At 38.2% G+C, this 23193-nt stretch overlaps 1 long non-coding RNA gene across 1 annotated transcript; it reads right to left on the bottom strand.

The window, feature by feature from the left end:
* Positions 1-2265: 2265 nt before the first annotated feature.
* Positions 2266-11631, bottom strand: LOC107201174. The gene is made up of 3 exons (XR_001520064.2): positions 6554-11631; positions 5673-5699; positions 2266-3172 (listed from the first exon to the last, which is right to left on the bottom strand). It is a non-coding gene; the product is annotated as an uncharacterized LOC107201174 (long non-coding RNA).
* Between the last annotated feature and the right edge of the window lie 11562 nt (positions 11632-23193).

The following is a 23193-nucleotide window of genomic DNA, read 5'->3' as shown; positions in this document are numbered from 1 at the left end:
TATTTAATAATATCCTAGGGAAGGCATTCCTTTACCTTCCCTTCCCTTCCCTTCCCTTCCCTTCCCTTCCCTTCCCTTCCCTTCCCTTCCCTTCCCTTCCCTGTCTTGTTTTTCCCTGGGACTGGGGGTGAGTGAGCAGGGATCAATGCTGTGCAGTTTTCAAGATGCTCATACACACAGGGTTGCTGGGCAATTGAATGATCACCATGTTACATGTGAAGTTACAGGATTTGAAGTCTATGCCAAACACTTTGCATATCTTAATACCAACTTTTCTTTAGCATTTTATTGCTCAGATGCGTGGTGGGGTGAACTCCTCCTGAAGCTCCTCATATGCAGTTTTTTCTACATTCCTAAGAAACTCAGACCAACAACATGCTTTGATACCTCGACATGCACTATTTCTCGAAATAATTTACAAACATGCAATGCCTTACAAATAAGTTTCTGTGAGACTTCATTGGAAATGTTACTCTGTTTAAAAAATGTATGCGTCATTCACAGACTATAATCTTTGATCATAAGAGGGTAAAACTCTTCTCCTACCCTTTCTTTCATGTCAGTTTAATTCCTTAAAACCCTCTGTGGAATGATGCTGTTGAAAACGAAAACCAAAAATTTATCAGCTGACCTCCTCTGTGCACATTCTCCATGGCTTCTCCAAAGGACTCTAACAGATTGGCAAATAATGGCTTCCTGACCAGATCAAATTCTGATCCTGTGCCAGGGGAGGCTGATCTGGTGCAGGCAAAGGCAGAACCCACACTGTTGAAAACACAACAGAAGACATTTGCTGGAGTGTTTAAGTAAGTAGGTGCTGATATTTCAGAGGTGAAAATACGCAAGTGTTAGTGCTAGTGTTGCTGCTTGAAATCAACATTAACTGGACCATGTTGAAGAGATGTACCCTCATCGAGAGACAATAGCACTGAACAGTATTTAACAGTCAACACAAAATTTACATCGAGATGCAATTTTATTAGATTATCAGGCCTGATCTTTTTAACAACTTGTTAATCACCCAGATATCAAACAAACAAAAAGAGTGATCAAAAATGCACAATATCTAAGTAATTTAAAAAATGCCTTTAAAAAAAACCTCAGAGAGCTTTAGCAAACTTCTTACATGTAGATGTTCTCTGGGCATGGTATAAACATCCAAATGTGAATTCAAATGTTAACATTATAAATATTAAAACTCTCATCAGAGGTTTGAATGAAATGTGTTTTCAACCACTAGGCAAGGTTTTTTTAAAAAATATATAATTCTTACATAATTGATGGAAGCAGCTAATATTGGTCTCATTATTATTGTCATTTAATTATAGTGCAATTATCTCCAATATTTTTTCAATGTAATTTAACAAGTTATATGTCATCTGATAGTATTACAAAATGTGCCATTACACAAGCAATTGACAGCTATGCTGTTTTAAAAACATTGGCTACCCAACAGCATAAATTATACAGGTGTGAAAGAAAGTAAATGTAAAATTTAATGTAAAATGCATCTTTGCTAAATCACTGCAAAAAAAAAAAAAAAAAAAGAAAAAAAGGAGAAGGAGTACTTCAGCCACAACTGCATGCTGTTTTAATGGCTCAGGGAGCCTAGGAAGTCTGAATTTTATTTGTATTTAATGTAAAGACCAGAAGGGTTGTCGTCTCAACTCATCTTCCAGTAATGCCTACCTACAAATGTCTTCTGAGTTCCTTGTGTGTCACCTATCACCCTACTAAAGAAATGGACAAATAGAGATAGTGATGCTACTGAAGTGTTGTCCTGCCATGACTTTATGATTCTTGTATCTCCAGTTTTCTGGTTTATGTTACATATTAAGTTCTGCACCATTAAGACTGGCTCTGAGAGTGAAGGGGGGGGGGAAGAAGTGTGCAGTTTGTGTTGAGGAAAAACACTGACTGCCCCGCATCCTGCTCCTGGACTGTGGTGTCTGCAGCATGGACAGACAGCGGGACAGAGCTCTCCTTTGCTTTTACCTAGGTTTCAGCTAGCAGAGGCAGAGAAGTTCCCTGAACTGTTTTCTTCACTTTTTTCTTGGATCTGTTCAAACCTGCTGGACTGAAAACCCAGACAATCCCCAGGAGCTCACGCCTGTGGCCCACCAGGGCCTCGGCCTTGGCACTTTCCAGCCCTGAAGGGACTGATAAGAACCTGAGGGAGCTGAGCTACACCACATGAAAAAGACTTTTCTGGATTTGCCGTCTCATTGAACAGCGAGAGGTTTTATTGTTTAGTATTACTCAATCTCTGTTAAATAAACATTTTTTTCCCCTTCTCTCCAAGGAAATCTTTTTTCCCGAACCAGTTGGGGAAGGGGCCACTTGAATTTGCTTTCTGTGCGGAACCCATTTGGAAGTTTTCTCCCAAATTTGCTCTAAACCAAGACAAGTGTTCAAAAGTTTTGTGTCTATGGTCCAAGCTCCAGCCAGGGAAAAGGTTTCTGGTGATATTAAAGGACCATAGATCAAGACTTTTTAGAAATCACAGAATATGTAAGAAACCATGTTCAGAAATGTGAGTGCTTCTGTGCTAGCCACAGAGACAAGTCCAAATTCAATCCTTACTTCCCAAATCAGCTGCAAACTTACCCTGAGACTACGCAGAAGGAACTTTGGTGACAAGAGCTTCATTCTGTGCTAGGACTGAAATACAGATATTTCAAATTTTTTTGCAAAGAACTATTTGAACACTCAAGGTCATTCATAATACCCCATTTTGAAGTTAATGTTTGAATTTGTGCTGTAATAAATAACTTTATTAGAGAAAATGTAATACAAAAGCAAAAAATAATTTCACATGAAAAATGAACCCACATTAATGTTAAAATCGATTATTTTGACATTTTTTTCCTTTCTTTCTTTCAAAAGAAAATTCAGGTGAAACCAAGTTGAATGTTTGCCATGTAATTTGGTTTCAGCAGAACCAAGACTTTTCAAGGAGGCAGTTCCTTACAAATCCTTCTCACCAATTTTTGGCATCCCTCTTGGCTCATTGATGTCCCTCTGTCCCAGACTGCTCTGGATGGCAGCAGACTTCCAGGTGAGGGTTGGTGCTCCCTGCCTGCCAAGCTCACGGTGATGTGGCTCTTCTTTTTCATCAGTATTTGCACCTTTGGGTCATCACTGAAACTCACACTCAGAGCACCCACTTCCCCTAAAAGAAGAGAGCAGCACTTCACAGTAAAAGAGAAGCGAGAAGCACTTCACAGCAAAAATAGCCTTCTTCAAAAGCAAGACACAATGAAAAATGCCATCCTGATCTTAACAAAAAGCCTAGAGGCTCTTTCATTGTTGTTTAAGAACATTATGTAAACTTTATGTTCCCGTGCCTCACAGGAAAAGGCAGTAGTGTCACTCTCACACTACCACTAAAAATAACTGACACGTGTAAAAATAAACAAAGCACCACTTTGCCTGGTATCTTTTAACAATGAGATGAATACTTGTACAGTAGGTGGTAAGCTGAAACACATCATATTTGATATGAGAACACGACTTCATGGGGACTGAGAGAATAAAACTGCACAATCATGTCTCTAGGGTCTAATTTGACTGTGAGCTTTAAATAACAATCCTATATTCCACTTGAACTTGGATGGTTTCTGCTCAGTGGCAATGCAGCAGAAACTTCAAAGTTTGGAAAGTATATGCAAAAGCTGCATGGTCACTTGTCTTCTTTGACATTTGGAAGAGTCTCTAAAATTATGGGGCAAATGTAATCAGGAATAGCATTTGGTCCTTAAATATGGGAAATGAACTTTTGAACACCGACATTTCTGTCAGTACTGAGAGTGTGCTTTAGTTTTTTTCACATTAAGGCCTAAACAAAAATTGCTTAAGGTATTCTATAAATCATCTCACTACCAATGCATGGTAGAATAGTCCACACACACAATTGAAACAGTCATGTATCAAATACAGACCAATTAATTCTGGAAGTCCTGAGAAGCTTAAAAAAGCAAAAAGTGTTGCAATAATTTTGATTTTGGATGGTATTTCCTTGACTGGATGTACTCATAGCTGAGGGGAAACTGGATTCATCGTTTTTAACTAGCAGCTTACTGGGGAGTATGAGAACAATAAAATCAAGCAAATGGAGTAGCTAAAAAAAAAATTAAAATAAGAATTTGCAAGTGTAAGGTTATCCAAGGAGTGCTGTCTGTTCTGCCCTTTGGCCAGCCTTCTGCAGACATTCCTCTTGAAACTCTGTTAATGCTGAGTGAGATAAGAGCACTTAGTTGAACTTATGTTTGAATCAGGATAGTTTATGTGGGATTTTCGAGTCAGAATAAGAAACAAGGCGATTTGAGACCTTAGTGTTAGTCTTGGTTTTTTGTCATCTACTTCATAGTGTATTTTTGCCTGCTGTAAAAATGAATGTACACATGAACGGATGTTCAGCAAATTACATTCCTGCCTGGCTTTGGATAGTCTTAAACAATTGCATGAAGCAAGCAGCAACTCAAAAATATTCTCCCAACTTCAATTTTTATTCAGTTTCCTTAGGAAAACATCCCATATGAATTCTAGGCTCCCTTTCCTTCACAGTCAGATCCCTCACTACTCCTATATATCTCTTAGGAAGTTATCTGGATTCATTTGATGTCACTTATGAAGGATGAAACAAAAAAACACCTCTTCATCTCAATGCAAAACACATCCATCATCAAAACTGTTATGGGCCAAATGAAAAACTGGTTATGAAAGACAAAAACAGGTAATGAACTATGCAGTTTAAATTAAATGACAGGTCTCTGGAAAATGTTGCAACTAAGATTTTACTTATTAGTACAGAATAAATGTTCTCTAGTAATGAGAGAACTAATGCAATTGAGTTTTTAGATCATGTGGAATGATTAACTAAGAGACTTCAATTAGAATTAGACCTTGAATTTCTTGAAGTCAAAAACTTGAGAAGTCTGTCTTTCAAGTCAAAAGTGGGAACAAACCCTAGATGCATAAAAAGATAGTGCCATATGATCAGAGAACAGAAAGTATAGTAAATGAAAGAGAAAAATGAATGTTTTGGTAAGTATTGGTTCATTAACCTAACCATTAAAGTTTACCGCATTTTAGAACAGTTTTTGAAGGGACAGATAAATAAAGGCTTGGAGGTAAAGAAACTATTGGATATCGTGCACTATTGGATATAGTGCAGTAGGATATATAATAAAAGAAGGGAGATCTAGGCAGACCAGCTTAATAGCTTCCTTTGATAAGATAGCTGATTTTCTAGACAAAGGAAAAGGAGTCAATGTCATCTATCTAGACTTCAGTAATACGTATGGTATGGTGCCACATGGGAAATTATTTGTTAAGCTGGAGAAGATAGGGATTAGCAGAGAAATTGAAAGATAGGTAAAGACTGTCTCAAGGAACGACAGCAAAAGATAGTGTTGAAAGGAAAAGTAACATGAGGGTTACCAGTTAGCAGTGGAGTTCTTTATGGATCAGTCTTGGGTCTGATCTCCTTCTTATTTCAATTAAGATCATGACACAAATATTTGCAATGTGGCGATACTGCATAGGTTGGCACTATCAATACACAGGAGAAAAGGATATCATGCAGAAAAAGGCTGGATGACAGTAAGGACAGGTGTAATAGGAAAGGGATGAGAAGCAGTATTTTGAAGATAATGAAGCAAGTCACTTACCCCAAATAAAGATACTGCATCTGAAAACTTAAAACAAAAATTAGGAATCAGTTAGAAAAGACTGAGCTAGAGGGGGACCCCGGTTTGGTATCTGTTACACTACAGCTGAGAGCAAGCAGTGAGATACTGCAGTAAAAAAGGGCACACAAGGAATGCATCAGGAAGTGTATTTTTGGTGTATAGAGGACAACTATTTCCATTATGAAAATCTCTGCTGAGATCTCACTGTAAGTGTTAATACAGTCCTGCTAAACAGTCTAAGGCAAGATAAAACAAAACAGAACCATGTTTAGAGTGGGGTAACCAAAATGAGAGAGAAAATAAAGACCTAACAAGAACTCAGTCAGGGATACCTATAAATACTGAGGCTGTCATTAGAAAGTAAACACCTGTACCTTAACTCACACCCAGGATGTAAACTTTCTTCTTCAAGTCTGTAGTAAGACTCTGACCCTTTGGGTCTCCTGTGTGATGTACATTACCAGGAGTCAGTGCTAACAACTGGTCAGACGGAAGGAGCTACTTACATGTTTCAGGGAACATATATGTAACATTTAGACCTAAATGTCAGCCTATCAGGCAGGGATCTATCTTTTGTTTGTCTCAGCTTCATATAGTGCTTCCTTCTAAGGAACCCTGGCACCCCAACACACCTTTGTGACCAAATGAGTAACAGAAGCAACAGCAGTGGTCCACAGCAGTCAGGGACCTGTTTTGGAGCCCTGCCAGTTGTCATCTATTGCCAAGACCAGTGTCCCCCATCCCTTGCTAACTACACACCTCATTCCACACCAGCCTTACAAGGTATCAAGTACTCATTGTTATTGAGTACCTGTTATTACAAGTATTGTTATACTCATTGAGGTATTACAAGCTCTTACCTCTCTCAGAGTGATACAAAGATGACAGATCATCTGAAGAATCTGATTCATCTTTTCCATAATTCTGGCCTGGATAGTGATGTTGTAGTGTTTCCCTATTAAAACAGCCCAATTAGCACTTTGGAAGCATGTCAGCAACATTTCAAGCCTTGAAATAGGATCTCATTACTTCATAATGAACATGTGCAGCCTTGCTTCTGAAAAATACTTCTGCAAGCTTTAATAAGTAAGAAAGAGTGGAGTAAAAATGGCCCTGTAAAACCCTCCTGAAAGTTAGTGGAACAAAGCCCCTTTTGCCATGGTTTTCAATATATCCCACCAAGGAACTAACATTTTATGCCCACAGGCTCTACAGAAGACAAATTCCTATTCCTGCCAGCTGTAACATCTGGAAATTCTGAGCCATATTCTGCTATAGATTTTCAGTCTGTTTTTTCTGATACAGGAAATCCAAAATTGCTGGTGCTGTATATTCTGTAGTCTGCTGCACAGCAATGGGTGAAAGCAGATTTGAAGTAAAATGACTGAGTTAATGTTTACTTACATGGATCTTTTGCCACGTTAGGACAGGTCCCCTTCTGTGTCACTTAAAGTTTAGGTTGCTGCCGAAACAAGCTTGTCACATGTAAGTATATTCTTTCCATTTAATCATTGTAAGCAGAAGTCCAGATACCCACCTTTTTTTCCTACCATTCTCTCAGCAGTGTTTTTTACATTTAAGAAATCATACAGAGATAATTAATAGCTATAAAAACCCAAATATTTCCTCTGTTTTAAAGATAAGCCATTGAAAGGGAAAGGATGGCAGTGCAAAGACAACATTCTCGAGAAGTGAACTGATATGACAGCCTGTGGAAGAAAAAAAAAATACTTTTAGGCATGAATGATCTCAGTTAAACAATCCTTTTAGGGAATTTCATTAGAATATCAAATTTTACAGCAAAATTAAAGTCGGCAAAAATAATTTGTTATCTTTCAAGGAAACAAGTCAGGAAAGAGGGGAGTTCCAGTATTTACCCAAAGAGGCAGCTGTATTCAACAGATTTATTTATAATAATATTATTTGGTAGCAAGGAACTTACCATGGCTGAATGTAAAAAAGTATTTTTTGATGAGTTAAAGAGATTAAGAAAAATCAGGCAGATTTTGACAGAGAATGGTGTGTAAATGAGAGGTGTTATCAGTCTGAATCTGGCAGCTCCATTTTTGTTATGGTGAAAAATATCAGTATTATTTACTAAGAAGATTAGGGCTGAATTGGAAGAGAGGCTGGTTGTTTGGAGATTGAGATAAGATAAAGGATTTTACCTTCTATGCACAAGCCAAATGCAATACACACAGGACTGTTATCTCCAGCTCAGGCCTAGCAGAGGTGTATTAAGATGTACATTGTAATTACCAGTGGCAGGAGTAGATTTCATAAAGGCTATTTTAAAATCGAATAAAATGCTGGCTTTTAATTATACAGCTTTGAAACATTTTTCTTAGTTAATTGCAACAGAAAAAAAAAATCCACCTAATATTTGAAACTGATTCTAGCAGAGAAAACACAAGCGGAGCAGGCAGTCTTTGCCTGATCTGCACTTGTTTTGCTATCCGGCTTCATTCTGTGATTTGAATCGCAGAGACAACTGAGACTGCTAAACACCTTCCTCATTTTCCCCCTGTTATCCAGAAAGCAAGATTAGCAAGGATTGGGGAAGGTGGGGGCTGGAAGGAAGGGGGAAGAATAAATTTCCCTTTCATGACATAATTAATTAGTACCAAAAATGAGCTGTGCACTTGTGAATCTCTCATGGCTGGCAGTGACAGTTCCAGCTCCCAGTACTCTCAGTGGTGTCTGCAGGGTTGTGAGGGGCAATATTATTTTTACCACTGAGAAGTATCCAAAGGAGAAGAGCAAACCAAGTTATATGTTTAGCACAAAGCCTGTTTGGACCTGGGTTGGAGCTCACACATGACTGCTGCTGTCAATAAGCAGAAACCAAGCTGGTAGTTTTGGGAGGAATAAAAAAAAACCCTGAACTCCCTCTCTTCTACAAGATGTTGTTATTGCCATTTATCCCACAACAGCAGCACACCTCACAACAATCCTCTGGCTCTTTAGGTTGCACTATTAAGAAGTGAAGACAGGAAGGAACCTCAGGCTGCCCAGGAATTTCCATGAGGCACTGCCACAGTCCATGTCTCCTCTGGCTTCAATTTCTGCTTTTACTATGAGGAATGTTACTGCCATGTTTAGCTCTTGCAATGATGATCAGTTGCCTTCCCACTTTCCCACTATGGGGAATATATCTATGTTCAAAAACCTTTCAAAAACACTTCCATGTGGTGAAAACTCAAAGTTATTTTGCGATTTCTACTTCCATACCAACCAAAAGCCTTCATTACATCCACATCTCTATTTATTATTTTAAAATCCAACATCATAAGCATATGTAATATAACAAATATATGTAGTCATTAGCAAACACCTCTGGGGAAGTTACTATTCATGCTACTAAAGGCAAATAAATGCCCTTAGACTTGAGAATCCTGAAGAATATATTTGGGGTTGTTTTGGTGTTGCTTTTCTGCTGGAAATTGTGAAGGCTGCAGTTACACAGCTGGCTTTTCATGCTATGACTGCTATAAGCAGCTAATTAAATTACTACTGACTCTCTATTGCTCAGTGAGTTGCTTTTGGTAGCACTACTTTGTATGACCTTCAGTTTTGCTGTTTGTACAAGGTTATAAAATCTTGCCCAACCAGCCTGGTCCATTTCCCTTTAACAGTGGTGAAAAACATGATGAGATACTAAAAAGTGTATAATTGTATCACAAAAGAAAAAAAAAATGTGGAAAACTATAGTGTTTTTCATGATGACAAAATGCAGATAAAGTCCTCTTAAAAACTATGTGTAATTCACTAGCTTTCTAAGGTACTCCCCTTCTACATGTGGGGAGTCCCTTCTAGTGCTCAAAATATCTGCATCTCAGAAACAAGCTGCTAGGAAAGCTGGGGGTGGGCATCACTATGGACCTTGCATAATCCAATGGCTTCCTTCCTTTGATCTATAATGTTCTGTTTCTTGATATCTCTGGGAAGAGATCCCAGAATATATCAAACCACATGACTTTCCCCACTTTGTTTGGAACTAAAAGCTCACATATCCATTAAAAGCAAGACAACAATTACTAGCAACTCAGATACACTGATCAAATCCAAGCAATGTACCAGCACAAATTTTGCGTCTGTCAGAAATTTTACCAAAGACTAACTGTAGTCTGTAGGATGCTACATGCATCATTTTAAGGGTGCCGTGAATCTGGTCTATGTTTTGATGTAAATTTTAAGTGACAATTTTTTCTGTCTATGTTAATGGCAAAATAAGCCACTGAAAGCGACTGTTATAATGGGAAATTTCGTTCCTAGAAACACAAACTGCACCAAAATAGTCAAACCATTCTCTGATCCCTGTCTTGTTCCTAAGCCAGTGCTGCTCCTTTCCCCTCTCCTTTTATCCAGACAGCAAAGTTCCTTGCAATGAGGTTTCAAAAATCTTGCCCTGAATCAATTTAACAAGAACCATATTTAAACAGAAGTAACAAATAATACATCCAGCTTCATATATGCCCAGAACAAACAAGATCCAGGTTCTGGGCTGCAAAAGTTCACTTAAATCAACAAAGTGGTGCTCTTTCTCTGTGCTTCCACCCAGTTTATTCTAAAATAAAACTACAGTGTACTAATAGACCACAATCTATTAGACTTGTTCACAGTTCATCTTTCTTAGTTATTGGTGGCCAAGAAGTATAGAAAATTGCAAGTACAGTAAATACTACATTCTGTTGTAGAACAGTCATCCATCCATGAACATAATGCTAAACACAGAAATATTACAGTGTTTTAGTAAACTGGATAAATTGTACTTTAATGTGCTTTTATGGAAAATGACCACTTAGAGGACAAATGCATTTGTTCCATGTAGCTACCCACAGATTTCTTGCAGTGTAGAATATGTTTGGTTTGCTTTTAAAAGCAGAACTAAACAACAGAACTTTATATTAAAGTTAGAACCATAAGCAAGAAAACATGGTGAAAGCAAATGCAACTTATATTTACCAGCTGTGTTTGCTTTTTCTTTGCCCAAACAAAACCTGATCAAAATGGCAAATTTCATAAACTAGAAAACAAATTCAGAATCAAAATATATAGTAGTTTTGTTCATTAGGGGTAACAGAAAGTTGTTCCTAATGGAACAGTAAAAAAGTGGATGCTGTCAAGAGCTGTGCACTTCCTCTGTTGTGCTAAGCACCCCTTGCATATTTTAGAGTGCTTGGAGTATTCAGCATCTTGCAAATTAAGATGTTAAAAGAAAACTACATTGCTTTCCTTGAAGCAGAATTTTAGTTAGAAACACAATTTTATATATATATATATGGTATGTTTAAGAATTATACAATAAATGCTGAATAAAATACATATAGTCACTTTCGTTGAAGCAATTAAAACTTTTTAGTATGGTAAATGCAGCAGGAATTATTACATTCATAATCTGTACCATAGGAAGAAGATTTGGAAAAATAACTGGTGATGGACTGTTGTATACACCTAGAAATAGTTCTTAAACATAATTTAAGCCTACTTGGTTTCTGGCCCAAAATTTCTTGCAAAGCTTGCTGTTTTAGCCTTAGCTATGCAAGTTACTTAGTATGCTAGAGTTTTCTTCAAAATTTCCCAGCTGCACATTTTTTTGGGGAAAAAAAATGATAGCACAAAGGCCATAAAGGAAGAAATCTAGTTTCTAGCTTTGGCTGAGAGTGACAATGTGGGTCATGTCTTTGTGGGCTCAATGTGCTGTTTGGTTGTTGCAGAAAAAGAGGATTCCTTACTGTTCCAGCTATGATTACATACTCAGATATTATCTTGATGGCTTTAAGAGACATCCGTGTGTGCAGTGGGGTGCAACTGGTTGACACAAAATAATATTTTTTCCAATTTTTTCCATGGTGACAGTAATTCAGACAAGAAGATGATTTTGTGTTCTACTGTAACATTCTACCCAGCCAATAATTCCAAGATAGTACAATGGATATTTACGAAGACTTTTCTTCATATATACATCTGTGTGTGTGTGTGTGTGTTTGTGTGTATACAAATACATATATATATATATATATATATATTATATTATATATATATTATATATGTGTGTGTGTATATATGTATGTATGTATGTATTTATAAGCTCAGTAAAAGAAAACATAATTGCTCATACGAACAGATTCTGCTGTTCATAAAACTATTTATTTTACTCTACAAAAATGAAAAAGATTTGTCAAGGGTTTTTTTGTTGTTTATGTTTTATGTACTTATGTGCAAATGAACTCCACTGCAAATCAGCTTATTACATTCCATATCCATGGAACATGGGTGACACTTCTTAAGTACAGTCTTTTTTTAACTTTAACTATGAGATGTAGTCTTGGTGTGTACTGAGAACCCCTGACAACAAGTTCTTGGCAGAGGGTGCTCAGGAGTACCTTAAAAATTCAACATTTACCTAGTTTGCCTGTCTTAAAAGGTTAGAATAGATAAAATAATTCTTAATTTTAGTTACTGAATTACCTGTCTCTGTCCCCAGTTTTGGTAAATTTCAGTGAGATTTCTGGGGCAAGTGGTATTCCCAAAGAACCAAAAAATAAAGGTAATATGCCTTTTGCTTCCTCAGTAATCCAATTCAGCTAAGGGCTGAGTACACTCTAAAAAGTGTAGACCATAAACATTCAATCATTTATGGTCTAAGGTCTATTTCATTTGGCCTGGATAGTACTCATTTAAAGGTCATAAATTATTTGGAGAAAAAAAAAAAAATTACATATTTTCATTTGAATTTTAGGATTTCTGTGCAAATTATGTGTCCTGGACTGCTGGTTAGCCGATATATGCAGAGTATATTTACAACATTCTGGCTGCCTGGAGCATGCAAAAGAAATGTTTCACTAACATTAATCAATAAGTAGCAAGCAGAGATTTTCCAAGTATTTGTGATAGTTTAGATATTAAACTGGATTGATTCCATCTGGCCATCAATCTCAACTCCATATTTTGCAGAGGTCTCTAGCAATATTTCTTAGAGAGCTGTTGCATCAGTAAATTTGGAACTTCAAACCCAACCATGAGTAACATTTTAATGCAAATATTTCTATGGATTTTTTATTGAATGACAGAAAAATAGTTCACATTTCCAACCTTGTGAGGTCCTCGCATCTTGCAAATGTGAGTAATAAAAATTGCGCTCAGTCAAGTGGAATAATATAACAGCAGTCACCACTTCCAATTGCTTCCCCTGATTTATGGTTCTTACCTCATTTTTATGAGACTCATCTCCAGATATGAAGACCACTTCAGCCACATTCTTTGAATACCTGAAGTAAAGTCATACGCTAAAGATAGATCAGCACACTGAAAGCTTTTCACTTAATTTTTCTTTTTCCAATGCACTTGCATAGATTTTGAACAAACACAGAACCTTTGCTTTCCCACACTTGTAAAGTATCTCAAGAAAGGAAAAGTTATTGGTGAAAGATTACGTTTTGCTAGAGGTTAAAAGAAAGAAATGAAAATCCCTGCACCTTCACTCAGCAGTACCTCATGACCCTCAGTAATGAAGACAGCTGTGCTCCACAGGATCCTCATCAGTAGCAAGGAGATGGATGCACAGGGAAAAATGCTCCACCTTGGTTTTATCAGAGTCACCATTCTGAAAGACAAAGGGAATACTGAGGAATCAAAGTGATTTGATTGAGATGTTTCACTCACTTTCAACACTTCTCCTTCCACATTCTGTCCCCAAAGAAGACAGACAGATGTTTCCAGTACTAGTGACTTACTACTGGAATAGACACAAATACATCCCTTTTTAAGCACGCAGTAGGCAGCTGCTTTGAAGAGCCTGTATCAAGGCAAAAATACTCATTTGCCTTCTCCATCCACAAAGGCATCAAAGTTCCCTATGAATTGTAGTATAGCATTTTTGCTTGTACCCAGAGCACCAGGAGCAGACGACAGCTGAGAAGTGCTCATGAAACACTTAGCATGCATTCTCCAAACAACATCCTGGCTGCCTTCCATGGGTATGGAAAGCTCAGTCAAATCTCATTGGTTTTAGCTAACAGCTAACAAGAAATTTCCTCACAATGTGAGGAATTCACATCAGTGTCCAAGTGAAGACAGCTAGGATTAACCAGATGTCCACCAACCCAAGTAAATCCACTCATCGGGATTTTGCAGAGGGTATAAATGCTTTAATTTGCCTATTGAACAAATTGTGTCTTTATGATATAATCAGTTAGTTTTCACATGGCAATTCTATTGCCAGTGGTCTCTATTGTTGCAAATAATGTAAACACTTATTGTATAAATTACTGATTGTCATTTGCAAACAAAACCTTGGAAGACATTTTTAGGAATCACCTTGCAGTTGAGGACAAAAGATCGCTGTTAAGATGTACTAAACCAGCGAGAGATCAAGCTGCTGGCAACAATTTATTTTACCTCAAGGCGTTTTGGACGACTCAGTGTTCTATTAAACATTGAGCGTGAACCATCAAAACAGATGCTGTCTGGCAGATATGTCTCAGCCTAGTACTGTTCCAGGACTTACACACTTAATCAGCATCTTCTAGCTGACTGTTTTTTTCAGCTGCTAACCAGATCCATTTTAAATGAGATGAAAGCCAAAGACTAAATCCACCCATCAATGCCAGCAGAAGCCTTTCATGCTCACTGCACTCTTATGTTGTATTAATTACACCAAAACAAATCCTTCCATCTCACCTAAATGTGTCTCAGCTATGCAGTTCTGACCTTGATCTGTAACAAATGCTAGATGATTTTCCATCAGTAACCGAGGATCTTGAACTCAACTACAAGAATAGAGAACTTTCATTCTTACTTGGTACTCTTAACTTGCACAGGTCTGAAGTTGTCTGCATTTCTATACAACCATTTCACCTGTTTCTTCTTACCCATCTTGCTAGGGAATCAGTTCTCCCATTCTTCTGTCACCACTTCCACTGCTACCATTATTTCAGTGAGTATGAAGTTCCTGCCAAGACTGGAGCACTTTTCTGAAACATTTTCTTATTTAGATAAGGGAGTCTGTCAACCCAGAAAAGTTACAAGGTACAGGTTACAAGTTTAGATAAACTAAACTGCACTTCAGCAAGCATTTGCAGAAGAGGCAATGACTAGATTTAGCCCTTTGTTCATTAGGAATAAGAAGACATTAAGATCCATTGCTACTGTGCTAAGGTGTCAGGCTCAAGCAGAGCATTATTTCATCAGGCAGTGAGAGGCTGGCAACAACCATCTTGCTGACCAGATGTATAAGGGGCTATGAAAGAGAGGTGAGGTCAGTGTTCACTTGCTTTCATTTGCAAAGGTTCCCTCCTCAGGGTAGGTATAGGACTTACCTTTTTCCTTTGTTTTCCTTGTGGGGCTGCCATGCATCTACATGCTGTGACAATCCCAAAGTCGACACAGTGTCATCTTGATGAGGATGAGATGAATCCCTGCAGAGTCCAGGAAGATTTGACTGTGAGAAATTACATTTGATAGGACTCCTGAGGGGAGCTTCTGGCTTCAGATGCTCTGACACAGTGCTGACACAACACCTTCAGCACAGGGAGGATGCACAAACTTTCAGGCTGGCAGGAGCAGGCTGCAGTAGTCTGAAATGCACCCAATGAAAACTTCACAAAAAGGGACACAGTAGAAATTATGAAGACTGTCACTGGTGATTTGGCAATGGTGTTTATGCCACGTTCAACCCAGTTGAAATCAAACACAGCTGTGTAGCCCTTCTTCCCTCCAAAAAGTATCCAAATCACTGTCTTTACCTTTGCAGTTTTTCATGGTAGGCAATTTAACATTCAGAACAGTGATATGCAAAAATGGATTCTATAGCATAACCTGAGAAAAAACCCTTTTACTTCAGGCATTGTCCTTCATATGGAAAATTCCCAAGCCTGTGATGATTCTGATTGATTGAATGAATGAACATTCTATAATGATACTTTATCAACTGTGCTTGTTAATCTAACAACTTGTTTACAATAGGCCCTTAGAGGTAAGATTACACATATATAACACATCAAGGGTCTTGGTATGTTTTGCCTAATGCACAGAGGAATAGTGTGAAATGGGCAGTTTTGAGTATTTTATCAGGCTACAATTTCATTAGTTAGATGAGTCTTGGCCGCTGGACATAAGATCTTGCACTTATTACTGTAACAGTGCCAGTCAGAAAAACAAAGTTCATTGTAAGATAAAAAGAATCATAACCTTAAATCTTGTCTCTCTTGTATGTATATATATGCATTTATGCTCCAGCACACTTTTGTGGCCAAAGGTGCATCTTCTCTGATAATGGTGATAACAGGAGCCAGTCAAAAATAGCAAAGCTATTTTTCTCCCATTTTTGAATAATCCTACTAGCATGAGTCTGCAGTACTTACAATTTTTGTAAGTACTGATTATATTTTCAAAGTCAAAGTGGGATAAATTTAGTGCATCCTACCCTGTTGTTTCTGCTTTCTATAGTAGTCAGCCTTACATATTGAACAATACCATATGAAAGTAAGTTTGAGAGGTACGAGCTTGATTCTTTAAAACAAATAGTTACATGGGCAGTATGAGCTCTTGCTGAGGATCTTCACCATGTGAATATCATGCATACAGACTAGTTAATAAAGAAAAGCTGAGTTCCATGGATACACAGGAGTGTGTAGGTGGAGTTCTGGCACATGAGTATTTTTTTCAGCACTGAAATCCATTCAGCAGCCAAGAAAACTGTGTCTTATCGTACCATTTGTACACTCCACTTCTTCTCAGGGAATAATATCTGTGTATCTGGTTTGCCAATGTCAATAGGAAATTGTTGTGGTTTAGCCCCAACCAACAATCAAGCACCATGCAGCCACTCATTCACTCTCCCTTGGAGGGATCGGTGGGAGAATCAGAAGGGTAAAAGTGAGAATACCTGTGGGTTTGGATGAGGACAGCAAACACAGTGTGCACAAGCAAAGCAAAATAAGGAATTAATTTGCTACCTCCCATGGACAGGCAGATGGTCAGCCATCGTCAGGAAAGCAGTGCTCCATCACACATAGGAGTTACTCTAGAAGACAAAATGCCAGAACTCCAAACATCTCCCCCATTCCTTCTTCTTCCACCAGCTTTATATGATTAGCATGATGCCACATGGTATGGAATATCTCTTTGGGGTCAGCTATCCCAACTGTGTCTTCTCCCAGTTCCTTGTGCACCTGTAGTCCTCTCACTGGTGGGGTGAGAGGCAGAAAAGATCTGGACTCTGTGTGACCTCTGATCAGCAATACTAAGGACAAAGTGTCTTTCCAGGACAAATCCAAAACACAGCCCAGTACTAGCTAACACAAAGAAAATTAACTATATCTCAGTTATATAGCTCTCAGTTTTATAGCTCTAAAGCTAGCATACTATCCAGCCTTTATTCCATATCATTTATATCAAGCAAACCCTAGGGAAAACACAGAAGTCTGTCACTTACCAACAAAAGCAGTAACAGTTATAAATTCAATCTAGCACATTCCAATCAAATCTGTCAAACCCTTTGAGTCCCACATCAGGCACCAAAAAATTGTGGTTTAATCCCAGCTGGCAACTAAGCCCCACACAGCCACTTGCTCACTGCCACTGGTATGATGGGGCAGAGAATAGAAAGGGTGGACAAAACCTGTGGGTTGAGATTGAAACAATTTAATGCTGAAAACAAAAACCATGTGTGCAATCAAAGTGAAATGTTACTTCCCATTTTCAAGCAACAAATATTCAGCCATCTCCAAAACAACAGAGCACCATCACACATAATGGGGACTTTGGAAGACAAACATCATCACTGAGAATTGCTTCCTTCCTTCTTCTTTCACCAGTGTTTTATTTGGACCATGATGTCACACAGTATGGGATATCCATGGTCAGCTGGGGTCAGCTGCCCTGTCTGTGTTCTCTCCAAAATCCTTGTGCATCCCCAACCCCCTCACCAGTACTGTGATGTGAGGAAGCAGGGAAGGCCTTGGTGCTGTATAAGCTCTGTTCAACAACAGTGAAATATCCCTGTGTTATCAACACAGTTTCCAGCACAAATCTAAAGTACAGCCCCATACTAGCTACTATGAAGAAAATTAATCCCAGCCCAAATCAGTACAGTGAGTACTTTTGGCCACTGGCAGTGAGTGGGATTTGGGAAGAGTTTTCTCTAAGTCTTGTAGGGAATGATGGACGACTTTCAGCAGCACAGATTTTCTAACAAATGACATTCCAAAAGAGAGTCTTACAAAGTACTTGTAGCTAATGTCAATAATTCTCTCTTTGCCAGTTTAAATATCCTTCTCAGTCTTTCACACCCTCACTGGTACAGTACACTGGCAAAATTAGCAAGCTGATGTCGCCACTCCTTGTAGATAAACACATGTAAAGTGTCAGGCATAAGGAGGAGATTACAGAACATGTACTTCTAAGTACCACTTATGAATACAGCACATGTAGCTCACAGAAATGTTGACATCATCTAAAGAGGACAGCAAGACTTGCAACCACAGTGAAATATATCTTGGGCCAAACTGGAAAGCAATCATTCTCTACAGCTGGAATAGTCTGTGTCTGCCCTGAACCTCCTGCTTTCTGGAGGAAAAATACATCACTACATTAATATAAACATTTTGACTTATGTGAAAGTTCCAAAAAACATACACATTTTAAATACAAGCACTTTGAAACTGATGGATTTAATCACCTCAATCTTGCTTGAGAAAAAAATGCCACTAAGCATGAGAAAGAGGGTGAGGAGTATGGATGCAAAAACAGTTTCCAGAATGTACACCACAATGGATGGGGATGTGAGCCAGTTAGATTGCTGCAGTGGCACACAGAGCGTTCTGCTGGCTTTAGAAGCCCACAGAGGTTGTGCTGCTCAAGGCAGAGCATCCCCACCCCAGAGAGCATGCAGTCAAATAATTCAGGCAACACAAAATAACTGGAAAACAAAAATGATAAAATCAAAGACACTTGTGCATTGCAGGCATCTGCACCCCTTCCTGTCCCTCTCCATTCTCCTAACAGTATTAAAACCTTCTGCGCCATCTGTGATCTCAGGGTGTTTCCACCAGGTGCTGCTGTAGCAGGTGTGGCTTTTGCAGAAATAGCTGAATAATAAGACAGCCTTACAAAGGTGCCTACTGGGTGTTAATTTGTGTTAAAAACAAATAGACATCGAAGAGAAATGTGGAAAGACTATCTGAATCTGAATGGTTTGTGGAGAGTAAGAACTGATGCAACAGGAAAGAGAATGAGAGGAGAAGATAGCAGGGAGGTCAAGTAACAGCCAAAGGATGCAGTGATTGAGCAGAAAAAGCTGAGAACATGAGGGGATCACAAAAAGGCCAACATGTTTATGAGGGAACAGTGTGGGGTACCTGCATCCTACAGTATATTAAGCCCAGCATGAGTGCAACACTTCTGGAAAAAATACGGTGTGAGGAATTTAAATAGGCCTTGATGACAGCAACAAGAACATTTGAGATGAAGGGGATTTAGCAACTCAGAGCTCTGGAAGCAGTCTTCCAGAGGATTTTGAGTACAACAGAGGTCAGTAAATTTATTTGTGTTCTTCCATAAAATTCTTGGTACCTTGACAATTCAGACCCTAAATTGAAGTCCAAAGCTACTATTTTTGTACACTTCTCCAGCTTCACCCAGGAGTTTTCAAGTCTGGCATTTAATTTGCTGTTTCTTAGACAGTGTCACACAGGCAACAGTGGAGCAAAACCCTGTTTCCTCTTTCTAAGCTTTCTCTTCCAGACTTTTTCTTCTGTCAGTTTGTATTCCCTGTAAGATCATCACTGATGTAGCTAATTTTGAAGACCTCTTCAAAAGCAGTAGACAGACTCTGCCCTTACTGGGCATTGAATGTTACTGAAAGTAATTTTTTTTTTCCTTATTTCATATTATGTGAGAACTTGAAATTTCCCAGTTCATTGTTTCTGCCTAATTTTTAACAAAGAAGAAAATTACCTGTAATCGCTGGGGCCATTTATTAACTGAAGGTACTCCAACCCCTATTTCTTGTCAGACAGAACAATACAATTTATTCTGTCAATATGTTACTTGAAACCTAAATGAACCACATCAAAAACCTGAATTTTTTTTTCAGAGTGAAGTACACTTTGTATCCACTTCATTTCAGATGTTCTTCTGGCTAGCAGTACAACAACACTTTCACAGAAAAAAACACATTGACTACGTTGACGTACAACAAAAGTCTTACCAAATGCCACAGAAAGTTCAGGCCAAGTGTTTGTGTTTACTGTGCCTGATTACAGATCAGTAGGAGACAAAAAATTACTCCTAGCTCTTATATCAAAGCCATACTTTTCTCCCTAACATAGATGTTCATAGACAAGAACTCAGGTGAAATGTTCTCATAAAAATGGAAGGGGCAGCACACATTGGCATGACAGCAATTTAACCTTTTTACCCTTTAACTTAGAGGCATACTGAAAATACATTTTGACTCAAATGATATGACAGATGTAGTCAGAAGTGTTTAATACAGAGAAAATTTGGGCTGGTGCAAAGACATATTTTTGAGCTTACACCTATATTTAACCTTGTCTAAATTCAGACCCATATGTTTAGTAATTATCCATGAATTTCGCAAAGGTTTCCACTCCTTTTATAAAGTTTGAAACATCCATTTGCAGAAATAAACTCCTGCTTACACTGTAGGTATAGCCAACATAACTTTGAGTTTGGTTTGGGACATCTCCATGAAATGCTCTGCATTTCCTGCAGGATCTAATACTAAAAAACTAGATGTGAAAGTTCACTCCTCCCCTCCTCTCCTCCTCTCATGTAATCTGCATATAACTTTCCTGATCATATTGTAGCACTTAGAGAATATATATCTATATATATATATATATTTTAATCTCTGGACATATAGATCTACATCAGTCTTTTTAAACTAAATTATTTGAAAGCCCAAACTACATTTAAAAAAAAAAAAAAGGCAGGTGAAGTTATTCTGTCATTGAGCCAGACCTGACTTGTCTTTATCTTGCCCTTCAAACTAGTGCAAGGGGTGAGAGTGGCAAGACACCCTGTTTCATATTTTGTTTTCAGCTTCAGCTGTTCGAAGCTTCTCAGTAGTGCTGCAGGTGGAGTGGTCAAACACATGTAGCGGATGGGATTCACATGTACAGGGTCTGACACTGAAGCCATCATGTGAGTGACTGGATTTTTTGAAACTAGTACACAGAGATCTATTTTCCTTCTCTACAATCAGTGCTTCTGAACTCCTTGGTACCTTAAACAGCTATAGGCTTACTTGGATAAAAACAACTCAAAAATTCTTGGAGTGCTCTCATAATTCAGGAAAGGGTTTAGTCAAAATGATAAAACCTCGGTGCAAGAGTTTAAGGTTTTTTAAAAATTTATTTTGGCCACAATTATTTATATTGAGAACAAATTTACAGAAGGAAAAGCCAATTTAAATTCTGACTTCCCACAGCTTTATGGAAAATACTCTGCTTTTGCAGTGACCTATAGGGTTAACAGAAAATCAACAAGGAGAAACTGATGAGCATGTGATAAGTGACAAATATTAACATGGTGAATAATCTATTTAAAATTACTATGGGTTTTTAAAAATATTTCCTCTAGAAAAATAAACTGTCACATAAGGAAAGGTAAATTGAGAAAGTATGGCTGAATAAGACATGATTTCTGTATGTGAAATTTGATAATATATTGCAAATATATTAAGGCAAACCATCATTACTATTAAATGTGTATCCAGGAATGATGCTACAGAAGTTCTGCCTACCTCTGGTTTTGGTTAGCAGAATTTAATTTTGCCTATATGCAATATATATTTCAAAGCATGTCAATTATACTTAAGACACATTAATTCATTTTTAGAGTAATTTCTGTGTCAGTGAAATTATTGCCTGCTCTCCCCTGCCCACCTCCCGTTGCTGTCACATATAACTATGACCACATGGAAAAGTAATATTAAGAAACACATTAAAGATGATTTATCAGCTGGGAATAGGAAAGAGAGCCAAGAGCAGGTGATGAACCCTTCAGAACCACTGCATTAAGCTGAGACAGAAAAGGCTGCTCCATTATGTCAACTGACCTGAAATATATAATCAATTTGGACCAAGTTCCATTCTCATTCACTCTAGTTTAATTACATATTATTTAAATGGCATTATTCCAGATTTCAACTTACACAAGTGATCGTCAGAATTTGGCTTTTATTTGGCCCCACAAGAAAACATGAAACATAAAAGAGCCTCACAGAAACCAAGGCTCACTAAAGCTCCAGGCATGCACTGCTTGCTCTCTTTCAAAGGCAAGGTCTTAACTTTCAGCCTTTACCGTTTGTTTGCAAGTGGACCAATGTGTTTTTCACCAGAGTTGCTCACTCAGGTAGGATTTAGAAGTGAAAGATAAAATAAAAGAAGTTATAAACCTCCAAACTTAAAAATCAGCCCAGGGACCAGTAAATGAACTGTACAAGTTGTTTGGGGCTGCTTTAATATGCTCAAGGAAAAGATGCTGGCTTAACAAGTAGTCTAGCAAATCCTCTATCGGCTGCAGTTTCCAGATAGAAGTAAAGCACAGTCCCATGTCGAGCACATTACAGTACCTAATCTGGCAGTCACAATAGGTGACTGATGCAAGATTCTCTCCCAGCAGAAAAGTATTTGACACAGGAGGTTACTTAGCAACATTTAGACAGAGGCTAAAATGACAATAGGATGGAAGTTTAATAAGGGACTACTGGAGGCCCAGAATTTAAAACTGACCACAATAACAGGAGGAAGTGTAAATGGTATCTTTCCACATAGCCAAGACTCCCACAGGGGATTTACTAATAAGGAGGATAGCCCAAATCTCTTCTTTGGACTCCAGCTGAATTTGGTCAGCATTGGCTGTGATGGGAACCTGCAACACCCCCTTCAGCCCACCTAGCCCAGTGAGGCACTTCCACCATCCTTTTAATCTACTTTCAGATCATCCCTGAGGTCAGTGAAAGAGGCAACCTGTGTTCACCCTTCACCATGGAAAAGTCCCATATCTCTAATAGATTTTCATTTCCCAGTAATCCAATGGTTAGGCTTATCCATGTGCTCAACCCACCACTTTCCTTGTCTTTAACCTGTAGCTCAGCAATGCATGCAAATGTTCACTCACACAGTGATTAACCCTGGAAAAGGAGACAGTATCAAAGAAAATATCTTTTAATAATTCCTTTAGTTGGAATGGAAACCTGGGGATTCCTCTGCTACATTCTGTGGAAATTTGATGAGAAAAGCATCCCTTTCACACTCTGGTATTCACTGTCTCAATCTGGTCTCAGTTACAAGGGTGTCACAAGACCAGAATGCCATTACAATGAATTATTTAACAAGGAGAAAAATCAAAAATCTGGTCTGTTGTGGACTTTTTTGTATCATATGTTGTGCTGAACTGCAATAGCTTATATTGTTAAATGGTCATTTATCTTTCTTGGCAGGAAAATACTGAGGTAACAAAGCATCAC

The sequence above is a fragment of the Parus major genome, chromosome 3 (assembly GCF_001522545.3).
Source record: "Parus major isolate Abel chromosome 3, Parus_major1.1, whole genome shotgun sequence".
In the NCBI taxonomy this organism is placed as follows: Eukaryota; Metazoa; Chordata; class Aves; order Passeriformes; family Paridae; genus Parus; species Parus major.
This window is presented reverse-complemented; position numbering and strand designations above follow the sequence as displayed.